Genomic DNA, 22,366 nt, shown 5'->3' on the forward strand with positions numbered 1-22,366 from the left:
GACACCACCACCTGTAGGAACCCCTTTTCCCGGGGGAAGCCACACTCTTCTTTTTTTGCCATTATCTCCCTCTTTTGTTTTCTCATCATCCTTTTTACCTTTTCCTCCAGGTTTCTTTGCATTTTGTCTTTCATGGGCAGATGTGCTTTTATCTGTTTGTTGTGAGGTGGTATTATCAGTCCCCTTCCTGATGCCTAGCTTTCCCCTCCTCATCAAATTCCCTCTGTCAGTATTAGTGTCAACAGTAGCAGGGATAGTTTCTTCAAGTGTGGAATTTACCTGCCATGTGTGAAAGAAGTATAGGTTGCTCAGGGGTGTAAGGGGGTGTAAGCGAAAGTGAAATCTACAACATTAAGAGAAGAGATACTTACTTGTGATACAAGCTCCTGGGTGAACTCTTCATGTGTTGTGCCTTCCTCTATCTCACTGCCTTGCCTTGCACACTGCAACTTGAACACATGAAATAGAGCATATCTTAATTTCAATAGACTGGGTTGTCTTTATTTCATAAAATATATGTAATATATTATATTATATCATGGTATAAATTACCTCTTGTGTAGTTCTATCTTGCATGTTATTTGGCCCACCACCATCATCAGAAGGTTGTTGACGGTCTTCAGGATCCTATTTTAAGTAGGGCAAGAAGAAAATTTTTTATTGTGTAATGTATGGAAGCAATTATGTTGATTCACATTAAATGTGACCACAATACCAGTGGATTCAATTGTCTTGGTATGTCAGCACATAAATCACCATCTTGCTGCCTGTGTTCATGGCCACTTGACTCTGCACAATCCATGTTACCCTGGCATTGAAAAGTAAAAAATAAAAATCAGTAGCTGACGTACAAATGAATTTAGTCAACATTACAATACAAACACAACAACTTATACCTGTTTACCATGGTATCTTCTATTATGACCTCTTGCTCCACAAACCCCACAAGTGACTTTGCCTCCCCTGTTGGCCACATTTCCCTTATTGAACCGAATGGTATTTTCATCAGCATCCTTCCTTCTTAGCAATGTTTTCCTTCCTCTATTCTTGTTCACGGGCATAGGTGGTATCATGGTTTGCTGTTCAGCTGTAGGCCAAGAATCCCTGTCATGTGTGGGGTTTAAGGTGTGCCCATAAGTATCTAAATATATGCCTACATTGTAACACTCATGCAGACAATTTTCTGGTTTTTCTTTGTTATAATATATCACAGACACTGCGTGTGTGCAAGGCACACCTGTTAGTTGCCAAACCCTACAAGAACAGTTGCACTCATCTTTATCAACAACAAACTGTCCCCCAATGCCTATGACTTGATACTTGGACCCCCCTGACCAAGTTGTAGTATAAAGAGAACTCTGTTGTTTGTATTTCTCTAATGTTTTAGAATTTTAGGGCAATGAGTGGTTTTGCAATTTTTCATAGAATCCCTCCTCCTTTGTATTCTAACCATCAATTGAGTTCTGATCATTTCATTCAATAATACTATACCTTTTGTCCTTGCTTCAAGAATTTGGCCATTAAAACACTCACATAAGTTGTTCAATAATATGTCACACTTAAATTTAGGCTGGAAATATGCCCTACACCAGTGCTTTGGATCTATTTTTCTAAGGTAATCAAAGGTTCCTTGAGACATAATAGCCAAAGTATTCATTTCTCTATCAAATGCTGCTGGGTAAGTAGCCCTTGCACATCTCCACATTTGGTCTTTAAGTGACTTTCCTCTAAAGATTTTCCTGAAGTTGCTGTGGATGTGCCTCACACAAAATCTATGTTCACTAGCAGGAAACAACTCATCTATTGCACTAATTAATCCCTAATTTGGACACACCATCCCCACAAGAAAAGAAAAACAAAATAATATATGAATCAGTAGTCAGTGATAAACCAATAAAACACAATATCAGTTGCCAGTTTCTACACATACCTTCTGTCTATCACTCATGAAGGCCCAGTTTTGACTGTCTGTAATCATTAAATCTTCAGATAATAGATGCAAGAACCATACCCAATTTTCCCTGTTTTCTTTATTAACGACAGCCCATGCTATAGGATAAATGGAGTTGTTAGCATCTATGCCCACTGCAGTCAGTAACTGGCCTCCATATAACCCTTTCAAAAAACACCCATCCACAGATATAACTCTCCTACAGCCGGCTAAAAACCCACTTCTAAGAGGTGATAGACACACATACATTGCCTCGAACATGCCTTGGTCACATCTGAACTTAATTGTTGAGCCAGGGTGGGTCCTAAGTAGCTCTAGTCTGTAATCATATATCCTTACCATCTGTGATTCCTCATCCCCATCTATTGCCCTAAGACACATATGCAAGCATACAAAAAATGAAAAGATATAAAAAGTTATTAAAAAGAATGTAAATGTATTTAAAAGTAATGTTTAGTAGCCACTTTCCATTAACCAACCTACTATCCCATCATCCTATATATAATTACCTTAAAGCAATGCTTTTGGCCCTAAATGCTGTCAGCCTTGTTATTTCAACCTCTTGGTTAATCTTCATAGCCTGTACAATCCCAGCTAACTTCCATGCAGGGTCAGCCCTGAATTGCTCCATGTATGTTTTTGCAATCCAACTGGCATTCACATGTCTGTTCTTATGGTCTTTCCCACACTCATGCTTCATTCACTAGTCATAGTTACTAGAGCATTAGACAGGCATTCACCTCCATTTGTTTCATCATTAGAGTCATCATCAAAGTTGTAGTCTGATTCATCAAAATCAATTTCCTCATCAAGCTTTTTCCCTTTTCCTGAACTCCCTATCAATATATCTTCCAAGTAATCTTCTTCAGGATCTTCATCCTCATCAGAAAATTCTCCTGATATAGCAGTATTACCACCTGTCCCATGTGTGCTACCACCAGCTTCACTATCCATACCCATATTTGCTCTATGCAGGTACCCCCTATCTCTAACAGCTATGCGGACATGAGTAGTTCTTGAGGAATCCAGAGACATGGCCATTGTGAGAGCATCTAAGTCTGTTATAATTTTGTTGAACTTCCTACAATTGCTATTTACATCCATCCACCATATGATACACCCTTCTACAGCTATGTTCAATTGTTGAGCCATGTTTAGGATCTCAATCTTTGATATCTGATCTGCACAGACAAAGTCTACATATCCTGCATGCCTCTCTACTCCATGTAGAATGTAATGCATCTTAATTGTAAATAAGTCTGCTTGTGGTACTGAAATTAAATCCAATAAATCACTTAAGTTAGTTGTACTTCAACTTTTAACCTAGATGATAAAGTCCCATAGTTGTATACTAAACTCAAATGGACAAAAGAAATCATAGCCATGAACAGAACAAATAAATCATAGTTTATTATGCCTGTTTGTCCCACTCCAATTCTCTAATGCCATACTGTTCAAACTCATTGGGTATGAATAGAAAATTCAAAGGGGAGCACACACACTTGATGAAATATCAAATATATTGGGCATCAACAGAAAATTGAGCAAACAAATTGCTCAAAATGCACATTCTATTCAATGAACACATGAACATCATCAAAAAATTAAATGAACAGAACTATATAAAACTTAAGCAAACAAAAAAGTCATTGTAAAAGAAAAATTTAGAAGGGTTTTCAAGAAGGAAAAATTCACTTTAAATTTTAAAAACCCTGCAAATAAAAATTCTCTTTGAATGTGTTATGAATGCCACCAACCCATTAGAAGCCGAACGGTTTGAGGACAGGCTTTAGGGCTCAAAAGCCTCATTAGCCCGTAGCTCAGGTTGCTCTTAAGCAACAAATGGGAAGGTACCATCCTAGCACACTCAAAGGTTAGTACACACTTAATTAAAAAGGCATATACAATGGGCATAAAAACAAAAATTAAGCAACACACATTGATTAAACTGCACAATATATTCAATTAAAGACAACATAAAACACTGCACACACCACACACTTTATAAAATAAATTTAAACCATTACCAAAACATCACAACGAAAATAGACAAACCATTACAAACTTATCAAGATTTAAAGAAAGGAAAACAGAGAAACCAGTACAAAAACAGAAACCTGCGAGTGTAATTTCAATACATAACTTAAACTTTTAAATAACAATCGGATGAAAAGAACATATACAATGGCATGAAAAGAAAAATTCAGCAAAATTATAATTTAAGCTTAAATTGCACATTCTATTCAATTAAAGACAGAATAAAAATCAATTGACATAATTATAATTTAACACACTTCATAAAATAAAAACAAAGACATCATAAGGAAAATAGAGAAACCATTACAGACGGATGAAACATAGAGACCTTTAACCCTAAATTCAGTACATAACTGATTATTTAACAAATAACAGACAAAACAATGGAAAACGGAAACCTTCACCCCCAAATTCAATACAAAACTTATTATTTAACAAACAAAACTGTGGAAAAATCAAACTTTGAACTCCAAATTCTAATTAGATCCCAGGTAAAACAAAAGAGATTTTAAAACATAAAACTCACACTAATTGAAACCTTTTGAAAAATCAAACACTACATCCAAAATAAAATAAATAAATACTTAAACATCATACTTACAATATTCTGGTGCTTGTGATCCTGCACCCCGAACCTCCCAGTCAATCGACATCACTCCCAGCTTATCCTTGAACCTCCTTGAACCTCTTTGTTGGTATACAAGATGCTTCCCAGATCTGCAAAGATTAAAAGAAGGACGTTAGGGTTTGCACGAAGGGTACGAGGGAAACAACTCACCAAACTAATGACTATCGAAGGAAGACAAACCTAAATGGACATGCAAGGGAGAACAAGTGTTGGCCGAGTAGGTGGCTGCTCAGCTTGGGAGATGAATATGGGGGACCTGCAAGGGAGAAGAAGTGTTCGGTTAAGGGAATACTACTAGGGTTTTAACATGAAAAGAGGAAGAAGGCGGCGGCTGCTTGCCTTGGGAGATGACTATAGAGTTAGGATGAGCATGGGTCGCCGCTCTACGGGAGAAGACGGTGAGGTTAGGGTTAGGGCGTTGAGGTTTGGCTTGGGAGATGAGGGGTCGCAGCTCTGTGGGAGAAGACGGTGGGGTTAGGGTTAGGGTCTCGTTATGGTTTGGCTTGGGAGATGAGTGGCCGCCGCTCTGTGGGAGAAGACGATGAGGTTAGGGTTAGGGATTCGTTAGGGTTTGGCTTGGGAGATGAGTGGCCGCCGCTTTGTGGAAGAAGACAATGGGGTTTAGGGTTAGGGTTCGGATGAATGCAGGGTTTATATATTCACACGCTGACGTGGACCAGCTGACGTGGACAGGCGGGCTGACGTGGAGGCTCCAACTCAGGTTGACGACGTGTCTGGGCATGCTGACTGTGTTTTTTCTGGCATCCACGTCAGCAGCATGGATGTGGTCACTCGCGGGTAACCTCCCGTTGAAACAAAATCGAAATTTAATAACCTTTACGATACAAATTAAAACTTGGTAACCGTAATGAAATAAGTTCAAAACTTAGTGACCTATCAAAAAATTAATCCGAAAAAAATATATTAAACATCTAATAATAAGCCAAATACAATATCTAGAGTTCATTTTTAAATATCTTTGACAACACTACCTTAAAAGAAGAAGAAAGGACCACTATTTCTTCTCTAATTTTCGCATAACTATTATATTGTTTTTAAACTTTTCAAATATCCATAGGTTCCTCATAATTATCATTTTAAGAAAATTAACTTTTTTTTAAAAGGTGGATAACCCACATGCATTATTGAAATAAAGGAGGGATACAACCATCTACCAGAAGTGGAAAAGTATGCGCAAATAATAAAAGAAAAACAGGGGAGAAAGGAGGGAAAACAAATATGGTACATTCAACTCCCGAGAAACGAGAGTGAATAAAATGAAAAGGCTAGCCTTCCTCCTGATCAGGGTCTTCTTTACTGGTAGCATTTCCACCGGTAATATCGGCACTGGGTTCTGTCAACACCCAGCTACACCACACTCTTTGGATTGAATCTTTGAGCTTTACTCTTTTGCCTTCTGAGGCTTCAGCAGGATCTCCATGAGCACTTTGTTCTGAGTCAATGCTTTTAAACTTCCTTTCATAGCATGCAGGGATTAGTGATCATATCCTGGAGATGAAGTGCCAAATGAAACCTTCAGGAGGTAATGCTAGTGGCATGTGAGTGGAGCCACCAATAATAACATCAAATAAAACAGAATTATCTACCCTCATAGCATTAGTAGGGAGAACAATAGGGAAACCACCACCAGGATTACAAGGAACAAAATTACAGGAAGAATCTTAATGATTATTGAGGGCCTTCATAATCTTTATGTGGGCTAGCCCACCATTTAATTGTTCCAGGCCGAAGAGTTTTGATTCTAGAGAAAGAGGAGCAAGTGGGCCATCTGAATGAAGGAAATACTCCAAAGGTTTGCTTTTAGGAAGAGTGGAGCACATGGGCCCGATAACAATGTTTTGAAAGCTAATAGAAGCTTCCATCACATGGCTTAATCTTTCATCATTTTGCTCAACATGTGGCAATAAATTGGGCTCAAAGGGAGGCACCCAAGTCTGCTTCTCGTTCACCCATGCACGTTCACTCCATGCACGTCTATGTGTGCCTCATGAAAAGCTGCTTTCTAGAAAATTAACTTTCTCAAATAAAATATTTTGGGAAAATGTTCTTAGACTTGGTCAGGATTTTTTTTTCTTTTCCTTTATTATTTATATTAAAAGTTGGCTTAAAACATAAATGGCTCCATTAATCTTGTGAAGATATTTTTGTATTTATGTTTTATAACTGTGTTTTTGAAAAGTGGATAAATCACTACGATTAAATTAAAAGGAGCAAATACAAAATCAACGCCCCTTAGTAGCACTGTCGAGACAAGGCACAAAACATAACAAAAGCAACAAGCTACAAGAAGTGGAACAGAACAAACAGAGGACAATACAAGAAAGAAAGAAATACAAAAAACACAAAGGGTGCCACACAGCACCTAAACTAAATAGCCACTAGCCCGTGAACTGATCATGTGTCTCCTCAGAAGGAAAAACTTCTCTTGTCTCCTCAAAAGGCAAAACTCCTCCTGTCTCCTCCACCTGAGGGCCTGCTAAATCCAAACTTCGGCGAATGGCATCGACGAGATCCACCAACTTCGCTCTAGGACCCTCCACAACTGAAGCAAACCAAGACAATAGCATATGATCAATTTTAATGGTAAGAGCATGCGCAGACAAGTAATTAGCATTAAAGATGCAGTCGTTTCTAGCAATCCAGATATTCCACACAATTGCTTTTACAACTAGGTCCTATATATCCTTACAAGCAGTCCTCACAGAAGATCTCTAGGGTCCCCATATCAATTGCACAGACATAGGAGGATCCGGGAGCTGCAGTAGCCTCACATAATAAACCCACACCTGTTTAGCAAAAGAGTATTGAAGGAACAAGTGATTCACCGTTTCCAAATCGGCATGACACATAACACAAGTAACCGTCAGGAGTTGATTGCATCTTCATTTTTCTATGTTCTCAAGAGAAAGAATTCTATTTTTCTAAGCAAGACAGTTGAACAAGGTGATTCTTTTGAAACATAAGTTATGCCAAAAGAATCTCTCAATTGGGCACCGCAACCCTCATCATTCAGGAAATTATGAAACAATTTAACCGAAAAAGCACCATTTCCTGTAAGCCTCCACCATTTCCTATCTCCCAAGCTTCCTACAAGCCCCTGCAATCGCGCACTGAGTGTCTTGATATCAGGATTAACTGTAAAAGGGGCTTGATCGAAGAGCACTAGCAGCTCTCGGATTGTACCATTGGGTGCCCGAGTCCTTCTAAACTTCTCAGGCCAAAGGAACATAGGAGCACATCCATTAATCCAACGATCTTTCCAAAAAAGAGACTCCGTCCTTGTATTAACCCCTTGTAATACACAGCCTCTAAGAGCTGGAAGGCAGCTCAACACCCTTTTCCAAAAGAAGGAAACCCTACCTGATATCCTATGAAACATGTTCCAACGGTGAATACCATAGCTAAATTGGATAACATTTGCACCACACCAAGATGCATCAGTCATGAATTTCCACCACCATTTACTCAACAAGGCTTGGTTAAAACTGTGTAGATCTAAGATTCCCTATCCTCCTTGATCGTGGGAGAAACAAAGGTTTTTCCAAGCGACCAATCGACATTTGGGGTGGTCAATGTCCGGTCTTGACCATAAAAAGTCTCTACAAATCCAATTGATCTTCTTGATGACCCAACAGGGAATCTTAAATAGGGACATCCAATATGTAGGAATCGCCGAAAAGACTGAATTAACCAAAGTGAGTCGCCACCAAGTGATATGTATCGTACTTTCCACGACGCAAGCCTTCTGCTGACCTTAGTAATGATCTCCTCCCAATCCTGCCTTCGTGGCCTTCTCCTAGAAATCGGGATGCCTAGATAGGGCTGTAAACGAGCCGAGCCGAGCCGAGCTTGGCTCGTTACTATTTAATCGAGCTTGAACTCGAGCCGAGCTTTCTTCGAGCTTCATTTTTTATGTTCAAGCTTGGCTCGTTACTATTTTAACCGAGCTCGAGCTCTAATCGAGTTTATTTCGAGTTTCATGCTCGAGTTCAACTTGTTAAGAAAATTTGAAGCTTAGACTTAGCTCGTTAACTTGATTAAGGCATGACTATTTTTTTTTATATTCTACTTTTTTTTTATTTAGTAAACTTATTTAATGAATCATTATCAAGTGTAGCTCAACTCGATTTGAGTTTGATTATATTAATGATTGTTACAAATAAAATTATAAATGATACTATAAACGAGCTTTTAATTATACAATAAACGAGTTGTTCACAAGATTTAATGAGCCGCGTTTGGTGGTGTTCAAGCTTGGCTCGTTTATCTCACGAGCTTATTTTACTTAATGAACTAGTTGACCCGAGCTTTTAATAGAACATCGAACAAAGGGCATCCATGACAAGCACGAATAACATGGGAGATAACGGATCTCCTTGCCTTCACCCCCTTTGATATCGAACATAACCATTCGGAAATCTGTTAACCAAAATAGAAGCCTTAGTAGAGAACAAGATACTCTTGATCCAATTGATCCACCATTCCCTGAAGCCCCTGAATTTCAACAAATCAAACAGGAAATCTCAATCCACTATATTAAAAGCTTTAGAAAAATCAACTTTTAAGATGTGACTTAGGACCCTACCCTTGTGAATACTGAAGAGTAGTTCTTTAACAGTAGAAATATTATCAAGTATACATCAAGTATACATCGACCTTTCAGGAAAGTCGATTGTTCAGGTTCCACCAAGTCATTTAACACCTTACTGAACTGAATGGCCAGCAGTTTAGATATAATCTTCAATAACGAATTTATCAAACTGATGGGTCTATAATCACTAGAAGACTCTGATGCTTCCACTTTAGGTATAAGAGCAATGCTGGCCCAATTTATCTTCTCCAGATTAGCTCTATGAAAGTAGAAATCTTCACATAGAAGAAGAAAAAGATCAGAATTGATCATATCCCAAAATTGCTTAAAGAAGAACATAGGAAATCCATTCGGGCCCGGGGCTTTGTCTTCCCCCAAATCAAAACAGCTTGTTTGACTTCCTTTAATGTGAAGGCCCTTTCCAGCTCCACCAGATCAATAGACACCTTATGCGCAAACAGTTTATAACTATTCTTTTCAATGTGGTTTATCCATCTTTATATATACATATATTTGTATTTAAATTTATATACAAATGTCACATTTTGTCATATATTAGAGATTTAATATTAATCAAAATACAATACCTTGATGTTAGTTTTAAATACCTGTGAGACAACATAACTTTAAAAGGAGAAAGGATCCACAAGTCATTCTCAAAGTTTCACATCAGCTCTTATTCTTTAGAGGATTGTGAATGCTAATCATTTAAAACCTTTCATCTAGATGAGTTCTATAAATCCTGGTAATGTTTCTTTCCTCTTTGACCCCTGGTATTTTGAAATTCCCATAACTTTTCAACTGACTTATCTTAATATGGAATTATACTTTGAAACTTTTCAGATTTCTGATATAATTTTAGATGTGAACTGGAATATTCATTTACTTCATTCTATCTGTAGAGAACATCTGAATATTTTTACTTTTAGCCATGGGAATATTAGCTTTGACAATGGCAATAATTGGGTTTGGTTCCCCATTGCTAAGAGTAACAAATTACCTTGCATGGTTTACTCTCATTTTCAACAAAATGCAAATCATTTGGGTACCTGGAATGGTTGGAGTGTTATTTGGCGTTTGAAAGTTGCTCCAAAGGTAAGACACTTCATTTGGTTGTTGTTTTACAATGGCATCAAGACTTATGATTATCTTCACAATTTAAATTTAGGCCCTTAAGCTCTGTGTATTATGCAATTTAGATTTTGAAACCTCTGAGCATCTCTTGAACTTATGTCCAAGGGCTGAAAATATCTAGAAAATTATTGGTGATGATATTGGAAAACATATTTCTTTCTCTAATGGTATTACTTCTGGTGGTAATTAACTTCATCCTGGGATAGATTTGTTCACACTTGCAGTCAATTATAGCAGCAGGAGCCTGGTTTATATGGAAGGCTAGATGCAGCCACATTTTCAAAAATGATCCAGTTAATTGCTATGACATTTCAAAGAAAGCGGTAAATCATGCCAGGGAGTATTCTAATGTGTTAGTTCCGCTGGTGTGGTTTGTGGGTTTTAGGGAACACTCAAGCACTCATATATCTCATACAAATTAACAAAAAAAAGCTCACACAAACAAACCAAGAAGGAGACAAACAAGATTGGTAACCTAGTTCGACGTCCACTTGCCTACATCTGGAGGGCCAAGCCCAGAGATAAACAATCCACTAAAAGAGATGAAAAATAGATGAGTACAAACACTTGTCACTCACACTCTCAACAATAAAGATCACTACCCTCTCTAGATTTTTTAGTGCTCACACACTCTCCTCCACGAGTCACACTTACAATCTACGAGCAAGGTAAATTATATAGACGCCTCAACGTCCCAAATATAGCACATACCTCTTTTAGAATCTTCGCGGCTACTAATTTAAAAACCTTTCAAAATTAGCTGATGCAACTCTGTTGTAACATGAATTGCAACATGGCCTTGACTGCTGACTTAACTGAGTTCTGGTTACGTTACGAACAACCTCAAGACCCATCAATCTCCCGATCATACTTAGTCTGAATCGGTGCAACCAAATCTCCCGATCCCGACTGCCGGCAACTGCCCTATCTCCTCAGTTCCTCATCATGCAGTCCCCTCGCAAGGGGCGCATGTCCTTGTGCATCTTCCATGAAACTTGCCAAACTTGATCTTCAACCTTCCAAGTTTGGTCTTCAAAGATTCTCCAAACTTGATCTTCAATTCACCCAAGTTTGGTCTTCAAATCTTGCCGTTAATGATGTTCAATTATTCTCATCAAGGATTCTTCAAATCATATATTCAATTAGCCTTCATTCATACCATTGATAGATATTTCTTCAATTAAGCTCCATCCTTATTTAGTCTTCAATCACATCTCCTAAATATAGTCTTGATATGATCTTGTCTTCAAGTCGTAACATTTTACCAAAAATAACTCCACCAAGATCTTCAAAATATTAGCCTCGATGTTATAGACATACTAAAAATAGCTCCACCAAAATCTTCAAGATGTTTTGCCTTGCAATCTAACACTCCTTGCCATATCACCATGCTTAGCCATGTCATCAATTTTGTCACGTCACACAGGTTGCCACGTCATCTCGACTATGTGTCAGTCATGCCAATTATAGTGTGATTGCACTAACATAAAGCTTTATGTTCTCACCCTGGAAAACAACTTAATATCAATAACTTCACAACCCATGATAGTCCCTTCCTTTTTATTGTAGCATTATGGAATAGGGATTTATCCAGTTATGGGGTTGGGTTTTGTATTATAAATGCTAATTCTGTTATCATGCTTGCAGGAAACTACCACATCTTTGAGGAAGTAGAATTGAAAACTGAACTAAAGGCTTTTAATGTTGCTTTGAGATACTTGAATATTAGACCGCTTACATGGAAACATACTTTCACTTCCTGCATTGAGCTTTATGGCGCCATCAACAAAGGAAGCCCACATAATGCTTGGAGAATTGAACCTGAAATTTCAATTGCAAATTATTATCTAAATAATTTGGGCAACACTCTTGTACATGTCATTCCCAGAAGTTGGGTGAGGATAACATTCCAATTAGCAATTCATGGGGCTAGCCTGCATGAACTTACACTATTTCATCAAGGCAGAATCCTCCTCAAATGGATCATGAAGGATCTTAAAGCTAATGGCTTAACTATGCAGTTCTTTTATTTGTTTTTTTTTGTTCTTTTGTTTTGTCTTTTTCACAGTATTTCCGGCTGTATTGATTCTCTTTGTTTTCTTTTTCTATTCAATAAATAGCCTTGTGCTCCCTTTATCCAAAAAAAAAAAGTTTCACATGAGCACAAGCTCACCTGAAATTTTCAAATATAAATCCCTTATAATTTAATTTTTCCAAAAATTAAAAATTTTCACTGGTGGTAGAAGCGATGGTTGTGTAGGTTCATTTTCAAAGTTTGATGAGCTTGTCACTTCTGCTTAATTTTGAAATTTTCTTGCAAGGTAATTTCAGTTCTTGGATATTGTCTGAATATTCGATTAATCACTTTGGAGAACAATTGCTCTTCAAAAGTGCTTCATTTCTTTCTGGAATGAGAAAAAGGTGATCATACTTGTCTTCAAAATGGCACATTCTCATTTCTATCTATTTACCTAATTGCTTGCCTATTTACTAGTAAATTGTTTTTTGAATAAAGTGGATAAACCATAACTTTATTGAAAAAGACAAAAGATAATAGGAAGAACTCATGAGAAGAGAAACAACCACACAAAAGAAAACAAGTAAACTGAAATCCTCACTAGTAAAACTTTTACCATAATTTCATTTTTTTTTATAATTTAAGAATTGTCTCTGTGCATCCTTCTGCTCCTACTAGAGCTTGTTAACTTACATCTGTTTTAGTTTGAATTACCGTCTCTAACTAACTCAAAATCAATAGTACTACCAAATGGTTGTGAGAAAAAATAGCGAAAGCATAAGATAGCAAACTTCTGTAATTTTTGCCGTTGGTATCTCCAGGATTTGGTCAATCAATGTTGCTTTTATATCAAGCATGTGTGTTTATTTTCTGTCACAAGTTTGTTATTTAGCAAAATTTCACTGGTTTTCAACATCAAAACTACTATTATGCTTTCATCTTGCGTTATACACATATATATCAAGTTGTCCTCCTCTTGAGTGTCCTATGAACTACAATAAGCTAGTCCCTTACCGGTTCACATGTTCCTGCTCTGTCAAGAGATTGCCATGGATATATCTTGTCTAGTATATATGCCTACTGTATTTTTGCAGCTAAGATAAGTTCCATACCAGTTGTTGATCGCCATGGATCATTGATTAACGTACATATTCTCTCGCAGGTATTCAATTATTCACATGGCTTGATATAACGATCATCATGTTATATATATATATATATTATCTATTCAATTTTTTCAAGCCATTGTCTAAATTGTATAACATAATTCATTTAATAATCATCACTATAATCAATAAGTTTAGAATTTTTATTATTATAAACTAATTAGTATTAGTTTAGCTTCAGTGTTCTCTGCTCTCAGGATATTAATATGGATAAGATTATATCACAGGCTCCAACTGGTGGATCCATTCCAAGGAAGCCAAGTGTCCGATTTTTAACCTTTCATTGGGATAGCCCATCACATAATCAATTGGTTTTTGTTGATCATATGGGATAACAAATCAAACTCTTCAATCTGTTATCTTCTCTTCACAGCTCTTCCCAACAATCATGGCTTCTGCGACTTTGTCTATTCTTGCAGGATCTCTTCTTTCACCCTTGCTTGAAGTCAGTTTGGAGAAACTGACTTCAGTAAGCTCACATCTCTTATGAACTTTGAAAAAATCAAGGTTGCTAATGAAGTTCTCATGTCTCAGTTGGAGTTGGATTGCAGAAATGCAAAAATGATGAAGTTAGTTGAGAATGATGTTTGTTGTATTTAATAATAATAATAATAATAATAATAATAATAATAATAATAATAATAATAATAATAATAAGTGTAAAGACCCGCGCCGTCGGTTGAATATATAAAAAATAAAATTACGAAAATACTATAAATTACGAAAAACAAAGCTAATTATTTTCAGTAGAGGAAGTATATTTTCAAAATTTGAAGGGCTAGGAAATATATTAATGGAATATGTTATATTTTTCATTGGATGATGAAAATTACTTCATTTAGATTCTTTGAAAAAAAAAACGATTTTAAAATATTAAGCCTTCCTCTTGGTTGTTCTCTTCTTTGTTGCAATAATTGAACTAATATGTTTTAGAAATTATATTCACATTGAATGATGGAAGGGTAATAAAAAAGATTAAATGAAGAATGATTTTTTTTAAAAAACAAATTCCCTTGATTTGTTTTCAAACTTGATAGCCACATGTGCCGGAAAGAAAAAAATGTCCTTGTCTCAAGATAAAAAAAAAAAAGCACATACATTAACATATATAATGTATATAACTATATATATTACTAGTCATCCATATTATATATATAATTTATACGCCAAATTGCTAAAAAAACCATAACTTTGCCATATTGCCAAAAAAAAACCACCAAAGTTTGCAATCCCCAAAATCCCCTTCCTTTTACACTCCATGATTTTGAAACCCCCAGAGTACGTAACAGTGGTAAACGGAGTGGTTTTTAAATTTTATGGACAAAATGCCCTTGCACGGGAAGTCGTGGCTGTAGAAGAGGAGGTGGGACGGTTTTTCTTAGGGCTACAGTCATTTGAGCCGTTTGTTTGTCTTTTGTCAACTCGCTTCTCCAGCCAGCCATTTTCCCGCTTGATCCTCTGTAAAATTTAGGTTTTCACTTTCACCGGTGTCTCGAAGGAGAAGTCCTGCACAAGTATTCGGCATTTCATCAGTTTGCATTCTAAGGTATTGATTATGGCTTTATGTTAACTATTCTGTTACGAAGAAACATTTTTCGGCTTTGTTTTGTGATTTTGTTTTTATTGGAAGACATTGAAGCCTGCAGGGGGATTTATCGGCTGGGGTTTTGTTAGTCTGCAGGGAGGTTTCTCAGCAAGGGTTTCGTTTTGTTTTATATTTTTCGTCTGTGTACACGATCGAAATAGTTTTTCGATTGTTATGATTTGTGTAATATTTATAATCTACATTTCCCCTTTCAATTGATATGGTTGTAGTTGTACAAATGAGGTCTCCGTTTTAGGAATGAGCTTTTACCATTTTAGTTTTGTCGTCTCCGTTTAACTATTAGTATCTCTGTTTAATAATATAGGTCTCTCTGTTTAACAAATGATATCTCCGTTTAATAATTGAGAGTTTACCGTTTAACAACTTATATTTTTGTTTACCAACTTGTGAATACTACTGGCTGAATGTGTTGTTATTGACGCAGGCTTGTGATTATGGCGGTCAATCTAGTTAATGGGCGATGCTACTTGACAACGGTAATGGAGACCGTTGCTGAATTGAAAGTTCACATGATCCCTCAACACTGGGAGATCATCCGAAGGATACTGTTTGTAGCATTTACTGAATTGGAAGCTGTATTCCAAGAGTGGGCCCTTCTTGATTCTCTGTTGCAAAGGTATGATAGCCGCAGTAATAAATTCAGGATCGGGGAAAGCATGCTGACTTTTAGGCCTGAAGATGTGGCCCTCGTTCTTGGTCTGCATTGCGATGGAGACGCAGTTGTGTTTCAGAAGAATAAAACACGCTCAGCTTTCAAAGAGAGGTATTTCTCCAAAACCTACGAGAGACACAGAGACTCCATCAAGAGCACTCTTCACCAACTCGTTGGACAGAGGGGAGAAGAAGAAATTTTCATGAAACTACTGATGGTGTACCCCATAGGTACAATCCTCTTCCCAAATACCTCCTTCTCGGTTCTGAACTGGATCGTTGATTATGTCGATGATCTACTTGGCATAGGATTATACACATGGGCGCAGGCGACGCACAAGTGGCTTATGGAGGACATTCCACAAGCAGCCGCACGAGTGCAAGCTAGATGCGTGGGGAAGAAGACCAACACAGGGTATGTTAAGGGTTGCACGATAGCGCTTAACATCTGGTTTTATGAGCTGACCGGAACCAGAAAGAAAGTCCATTTCGGCAAGATCCCAAGGATACTGTGTTACGGTGAAAATACTTACCGGAAGCAAGCAACGATAGAAACCAGTTTGTCATCTCTCGAAGGGAAAGAGGTAATAAATCATGAGCAATATGTTTAACAGTAGACTTTAATATGTAAGCATATTATTTACCATTTAAATTGATTAATTTACCGTTTACAAATTAATCTTCATTGTTTAAACACTTTGTTCTTTGTTTAAGTTTATGCTATAATGTTTATATATATATATATACACGTTAAATGTTTAAGTATAGTTTTTATTGTTTAAACTGAATGATTTCGCTAAGATTGTTTGGTTTACACATATTAGTTTCCTGAGCTGGTTCCTACGAATGCTGATAAAGATATATGTGTTCGGGCCAACCGTCGGTTGGATGCTATTGCTCCGGAACCACTTGCTCGAAGGCAAGATAAGAGGGCAACCTCTTTCGTGCGTGCTCGACGCCGTTCTCCTACTTCCAGCACAAAACGCGCACGCATTACTCGAGGCCAGAGAAGCCCTCCCTTACCCCGCCCGATTGCAACACCCCCACTGACGACGGCATCGACAGTCCCCCCGACGGCACTAGGCGAGGATGTTACTGCAACTCTTATACATGCTTGTCAGATATTGATGACCGAGTTCTCTCGACTTGTCGCTGGGGTTGAGGCATTGGAAGGTCGGTCACAATCGAGTGCGCCGTCCCTCCAAACAAATGAAGCACCCAGGACGGACGCGGCGTCGGAATTCGACGATGACGACATCATCGGGTGGCTATTCCAAGACGGCCTCATTCGAAGAGGCTTGCGAAAAAGAGGAATACAATAATGCCTCCATCTCCACCATAGGCTGATGATGAAACAATAGTAGTAACATTATCGGCTGATGTTGTTACCGTTGATGGCATAGCTATCACGGTGGAAGAGATCACAGATGATGTTGCCATTGCCGCTGTTGATAAGATCGTTGACTCAGTTGTTAACGAAAGCATGAACCCGATGGAATAGGCGGCTGAGAGTGCGGCATCAAAGATGGACACAATCCATGAAGAAGAAGAACTAGTTAACGTTGTGTCTATTGTGGCACCTCCGTCTCTCATTGGTGCTGTTGTCGTGGCCACGCTTGAGAAGGTCGTTGACTCTATTGTTAGCGAAATCATAGCCACGGTGGAACCAACGGCTGACAGTGTCGCATCGAAGGCAGACACAATCCCACAACAACAAGAAGCATGTAAGGATGTGTCTCCGCTTGATGCTGCCGTCATGGCTGCATCAAAGGAAGATGATCCCAAGAAAACTGTTGACCGGGGTCAAGGGAATGCTGCCGAAATGGTAACGAGAGAGAAGATCAGCGCCAATAAAAAAAAGAAAAAGTTCGGGACGCCTTCATTCCGAAGAAGAAAAAATACGTTGGTCAATCCCACCTCAACAAGTACGAAAATGAGTTGATAACGATCTTCCTCAACTGCCCTATGGACAAGTAAGTTTGCAATTTTTATGGTATTGTTTAAACTATTATATGTTACACTTTAAATATCTTAAATACCCCTTAAACTATTATATGTTACCATTTAAGTTATATAGGTAACGTTTAATAATTCCATATACCATTTAAACAATTGATGTATCAGTTAAATATTTATAATATTGTTTACGTATATTTGTTACTGTTTAACCGCAGCACTGTCGTGTGGAAGAATGACGCCGTGATGGTTGTAGACGATGTGATGGACGCTTTCGTATGTATAATTCAAAAGTCACTGAGCATAGTGCCATATCCTTATAAGAAGCTCTCGTCCATCACACGACCATTGGCGCTGTTTATGTCGATGCAGGACGACGCACATGAAACCACTATGGCTATGGTCGGAGATGTCACACGCAACTTGCATGATGTTGAAATTGTCATTCTCCCGATAATTATGAATGGTCACTTCCATATCGTCGTCCTCGACAATGACAAACATAAATACAGGCGTTATTCTTCGTGCCAAAGCGAGGAATACGATAAAGACGCACTAGAAATGGTAAGTGCTTTAATAATTTGTGCTTGAGTAATAGTATTTGGTAAATAATCGGTATTCTAATATGAACTGGTATACCTCCACAGTGGAACCTATTCGACCTTTGTATCAACATGGAGTTCATCGAGTCGGCGACCGCAAAGTACCCACTAGTTCACGACACTGAAACCCTACAAAAAAAAAAGGAAGTATCGACTGCGCTGTCTATGTCATGTGGTTTATCGAGCAGTTACTTGCCGATGAGAGCTACGGCTACCGCATACGGACGTCCCTTATCTGCGTTTAAAGTATATTTACCGCATATTTAGGGAAAGGAGGGCAGCCGACATCACTGTCAAAAGGGAAAATTCGAAACGTGGTTCATAGAATACGTTATCTTAGTTTGAAATGTAAACCATTGTAAATTCAATTCATTGTTTTCGAAGAACATGTCAAATTTTGTCAATGTAAATTAACATGTATCTTTATTTATATAGTTAACTCTTTCTTTAACCTTCCAGTTTCATTGTTTAACTTTCAGTTTCATTGTTTAATTTTAAGTTTCATTCTTTAAAATACCAAACTCTCTATTTAAAATAACAAAGTCTCTATTTAAAAGAACAAAGTTTCTGTTTAAAAATGAAAAATTAGCACACAATCAAGTTTGTTTCTTTTTTTTTGGTTTTACAATAGCTAATCGGCGACAGTTTCATTGCAAGATCTGCGATTATGACCGGAGCCGTGGCAGCGACTACAATGTAATTTGCGGACCTCGAAGGCTTGTGACTCGATCCTCTTTCACCTAGGACGCCCAGGTTGCCTTCTCGTCACAGGCGGTCGTAGACGCAGTTCACGATTTCTGTCGGTAAGCTTGTTATCGTCGGGTATGGGGAATATAGCTTTCTTATACGCCAGTTTGTAATTGTCAACGGTGAAGTAGCCGCTAATAAATCGATGAACGTTGGTGTCTGTCTGCATTATTGCAACGCAAGCGTGTTTGCACGGGATACCATAAACTTGAAACCTGCGACATGAGCATGTTCTGATGGCAAGATCTACAGAGTAGCTGCACTGGTCAATCACTTCATAGCGCTCATCAACACAACGACCAACACAGAGATTTTTGCTATCCTCAACAAGTATCTCCACCTTCGAATGTATGTCCGGGCACAAGTAGGTCTCCCATTTGTTCGCTTACTCACGGTGGTTGCATAACATGCGCATCAACTTGAATATGTGCAACGTAGAACACGAGATCTTAAAGCATATTAAGCAAAGACGATGATATTTAAAGAGAAAAAGATTCATTTAAACGATAATATAATAAATTAAATAATTTTTTAAACAGAGATAAAAAAAAGTTAAATAGAGAAAGAGAAAGCTAAACAGAGAAACATAAAGTAAAATAAAGAATACCGTATAGAGTCGACCATCTTGGTTACCGGCAAATGCCGAGCTTCTGTGATCCAAGCATTGAACGACTCCGCGACATTTGAATACATCTCACCCCATTGATCACCTCTGAACAGATAATTCGACCAATGTGCCATATCCGATTTATTAATCAACCTGCAGTTCATTCACGGTATCGTCGAAATCTTTAGCCGTGGATGGCTACGCAATACGAAAGTACATAGACCAGCACTCCCCTCTCAATGCCTTCCCTAGTCTGATGTTGCCTTTAATGAAATTGGCCTCCAAATGTCGAAGACAGTATGCATGCGGGGAAGAAGGGAAGACTCTTGCAATAGCGTTCACAAGACCCTTAGACCTGTCCGAGACGAATGTAATTATCTCATGATAATATCCTTCCTCGTATAAAGCATCACCTAACTTGGATATGATAATCTCCTTCATTTTCTTATTAAATATCAACTTACTTAAAATACAAATCTCTGATAACATTCAGTTTCACTGTATAATTAACTTTATTAAACAACTTTATTTTCCTCTGATATCAACTGATAATTTCTCCCTTTAACTTTATTTTTCTCTGTTTAAATTTCATTTTTTCAGTTTAACATTTTCATATGAAGTATCAACGTAATTACAATGAAATGTACTTAAAATACAAATCTCTGATAAAAATAGAATGTTCATTCAATACAATATAATACAACATTCATTTTATTATTAAATATCAACGTAATTACAATGACCTTTACTTAAAATACAAATCTCTGATAAAAATAGAATGTAAGACAATACAAAAATTCTCTGTTTAAGCATCAAACTCTCCGTTTAATGCATGACGTAACCATTACGGACCTTGGAATCGTCCAAGTACACCTTTGAATAGGGTGTCCACAACACTTGCTCCAGTCAGACCACATTTTTTTATAGATCAAGTTCTTTTTAAATGATATGTGATGAACTTTCTTCTCGTAATCATCCGCAATCAACTTGTAAGTGAAACCTTCTTTTCTTGACCCCAAGTCGAAACGCACTTCCGTCATTGCTTACCCGTAGAGCAAGAGGGCGAGCATTTCGACTTGGGCAAGAAAAAGAAAGTTTTCACCTACAAGTTGTTTACGGATGACATCCCAGAGGAAAACAATCATAACACATCATGTAAAAAGTCTATGATCTAAAAAATGTGGTTTGAATGGAGCGAATGTCGTGAACACCAAATGTTCGACTCGACAGGATGACCATCACACAAGAAGAAGAGGAAAAGGAAGAGGAGTGGTTGCGCCAGTATACTATGTTTAACGAAATGGTTCTTCCTTCCCATTTATACTGCGAAATCCAACAGCTTGCTGCTGCTTCGGCTTCCGATTTTTATGTGCGACGGGAATGGAAACGCTTGGGTAACCGAGCGTGCATTAATTACACTTAGGGAACCGCTGGCACCATCGCGTTGTATATTTTAAGCAGATAAAAATGTAGTTTAAACGATAAAAAAATAAATTTAAATAGAGAAGCAAATATTTAAACCGTAACAGATATATTTATATATAAAGTTCAATATTTAAACAATAATAAGAAGTATATACACAATGCCTACTCGGCAACAGATTCATTGCACGATCTACGATTGTGACCGGAAGCGTGGTAATGGCTACAACGCAACTCACCATCCTCGGACGCTTACGACTCGATCCTCTTTCGCTTAGGACGCCCAGGTTGCCTTCTCGTCACAGGCATCGGTCTCGTTGTCGACAACACCGAAGGCGACGTGGAAAAAACCGTTATTCCAGTAGGATACGATGCCACATCATCGGTCTCGTTGTCGACGACACTGAATTCGACGTGAAAAGTTAAACAATAAGTTAATAAGTTAAACGGAGATAATATTGTTTAAAATGGAAATTTGATAAATTTAAACATAGACAGGGATAATTAAACAATAATTAGCTTCTACAACTATATAAACATAAACGAGAAGAAACTTATAACAACAAGAACTCGTTTTCAGTAGGATACGATACCATATCATCTGTCTCAACAACAAGATCAACAACAGAACATTTGAAGATGGAGTGCACGTGACGCATGAGACAAACCGTTTTATGTCCTTCGGGTGTGATAAACTTCACCCTGACACGAAAGTGAGATTTATTATTAATTAATTGTTGGGAAAAACCCTTTTATGTCTTTACGGTGTTCAACTCCTGAGTCCTGTTTAAACGCATGTGATCCACCTTAAAATATGTGTATATATATATATCTAATAGAAATAATAATTGTTGGAAAAAAATATACAGAATTTTGGATAACAACAAGAGCATTTTTGTGATAAATGTGTTTGATAATATTGTTTAGTTTAGTAGAATTTGTTGATGATCATTTAATGCCAATGGCAACTTTAATTTGCTAAAATATTTAAAAACATAGAATATTGATAAAAATTATCACATTATTTTTCATATTTGCTTTTTCAATTAAAGTAAAACTCCATTTTTTATTAATATAATTTTTTTGTAATTTGGTGAATTTTTCATTGTAATATTTTTAGAAGTTTATGATGGACTGTGTTCAATATTTTCAATTTGGATGAAAAGTTGGGGTAAAACAAAACTTTGGCCTCCATAATAAATATATTCCAGAATTTAAAATTTATGCCCA

The sequence above is a fragment of the Dioscorea cayenensis genome, chromosome 3 (genome assembly GCF_009730915.1).
Source record: "Dioscorea cayenensis subsp. rotundata cultivar TDr96_F1 chromosome 3, TDr96_F1_v2_PseudoChromosome.rev07_lg8_w22 25.fasta, whole genome shotgun sequence".
Lineage (NCBI taxonomy): Eukaryota > Viridiplantae > Streptophyta > Magnoliopsida > Dioscoreales > Dioscoreaceae > Dioscorea > Dioscorea cayenensis.